Genomic DNA, 2,529 nt, shown 5'->3' with positions numbered 1-2,529 from the left:
GTCATCACCAAATTTATACACAACATTTTATATGCTCTTAATTCCAGAAGCTCCAAGCATTTGCTTTATGGATCTATCAATGGTAAGCTTTGTCCTAATTGGATTTGGTGAGATTCTCTACATATAGTGAGTTCTCCTAAAGACCACTTTCTTCCACAGCTTGCTCAAGCAACTTAAACCCCTATGCTTCTATCATGGATCATTCCAACAGCTTCAATGCATGCCTCAAAAACATGCCAATTCTTTGGCGAAAGTTTATCCCTTGTGCCAAGGGCAGTTTCATAAGTCATTCTGGACATTGCATTTTGTCCCCTTTGCTCAAAAAATAGATAAATTAGTCTTTATAAATTAAAATTAATTTTTTTAAAAATTTTATTTATTTCTATTATTAAAAATTGGTGACAGTTATACGTGGGTGTACTTTATGCTAATATATAAAAACTAATCTTTAACTAAATAAAATTTTTAATAAATGAAAATTTTATTCATAAACCAACTATTTATTCATAAAATTAATTTGCCCCTTTGCCTCTCCCAAAGTCTATCACTATAGCAATCATCAGACAAACAGTTCCTTTGATGAAACCTCTTGTTTCACACTCCAGCGAATTAGATTTGTGTTTCTCCAATTCATATCTTTTACTCTGGAGTTCCTTAGTGTGGGCTTTTCATCTATATCAGTTATTTTATCATAGTTGTGCAAAATTTAGCTTTTGGGGGTTTGCTTTGTTGGCTATATGGTCGGTTGCATTCTTGTTTATCTATTGGCCCATTGGGAAATACTTAGCGGATTACTTCGTTTGTTTATTGAAAATGCCTTGCATTTATTGAAAATTTCACCGACTCTTGCTGACCTGAGGTTACTTTGTTGCCAGTAGAGTGTAGAGCTCTTGATCGATGTTCTAGCTGTGCTGCTTTTGTTGTTAGGGATGCAGGTTAGGTAGTTAATAATAGTGTGTTAGATTCAAATTATTTTGAATTTGATATATCATGGGCTTGAATTAGTTCAAGTTCGATTATTTTCAAGTTTGAATTTTTTTGGGCTCAAAATTTTTTTAGGTATTTCAAATTTTTATGTCTAAAATCATCTTGAATTTAAACAAATGAACGTCTAAATTTATTTGAATCTGGACACTTATTTATATAGTTCATTTTAGTTGTAGTTCAAAATATTATAAAAATTTATAAAATTATTAAACTTTTGTAAAAAATATATAGAATTATAAACTTATAAACAGTGATTAGAAAATTATAATAATTATCGATAAATAATAAAAAATTCTAGCAAACTACAATACTCATAAAACGTTAATATATATATATATATATATTACTCCATTTTGCTTTGTTATAGAATTTTTGGAACCAGCTAAAAATAAACATTAAAACCATGTTATTTGCTCATTTTTGTAATTCAAGCAATTTTGTATTAAAATGTCTCAAAGTAATAAAAAAAATTTATTTTAATTGGTTTTCGTGTTTTCATACGAATTATGGGTATAATGAGTATCTATAAATTGATTTTTCATTAATTGAAAGTTTAACAAATTCTATAGATAAATTCTTTTAGATTTAATTTGATTTCATATCATTAATTTATTATATTACATCATTAAATATTTTATATAATCATTTAATTTAAATTTTTTAATTTTGAATAATTATTCACTTTTAATATTATTATACATATATAAAAATTACATTAAAAAATATTCTGTATTCATAATTCATGTTTTTAATATTTATTTTAATTTATAGTTTAACATTTTTAATTATAAAATTTTAATATAATTATATAATATTTAAAATATATATTTCATAAATTAAATATTTTTCAACTTTCATTTATATTTTATATTATTTTAAATATCATCATATAATTATATTAGTTATTAGGTTAAAATATGTCAGAAGTTTTTGTCCTCTTCATAAATTTCAAATTTAGTTATTGTACTTTTAATTTTAGAAATTTAATCCTTCTACTTTAGATTTCAAACTTCAAGTCCAACTATTAACACTGTTACAATTATTTTGTTAAATTCAAGTTTATTATAACGTCATTTTTTTTAGCCACGCGGCTACCAAGTGAGTACTTCTTTTTAATTTTAAAATGTCACATCAAAAAATTTAAAAAAAAAATAGTGTTAACAACTGGAACTGAAATTTGAAATCTAAAAAGTAGAGGGAATAAATTCCTGGGAATAGAAGTACAGTGGCCAAATTCTAAATTTATAAAGAGTACAATGACGTATGACATATTTTAACCTAATAATTAATGTTCGTTTCATCATAAGTTCATACTTTTTTAGGTTTTAGATCAAATCCATCTCGAGCTTGAGCTCAGATTGATCTCAAGCTAGGCCCCGAATTATTTTAGGCTCAAGCTTTTTCTTGGGCTTGGAGCATTATAGGCTTGATTTTCTGGAATTTAGATCGTTATGAACTAGGACTGGCATGGGCAAGCTTTTGGGCTCAAGCCTATTTTGCCACCTCTAGTTAGAGAAGTTTTTTTTACTCGTGTTGATGTTG

Source organism: Gossypium hirsutum, chromosome A06, assembly GCF_007990345.1.
Source record: "Gossypium hirsutum isolate 1008001.06 chromosome A06, Gossypium_hirsutum_v2.1, whole genome shotgun sequence".
In the NCBI taxonomy this organism is placed as follows: Eukaryota; Viridiplantae; Streptophyta; class Magnoliopsida; order Malvales; family Malvaceae; genus Gossypium; species Gossypium hirsutum.
The sequence above is the reverse complement of the archived record's forward strand: the minus strand, read 5'-3'. Positions refer to the sequence as shown.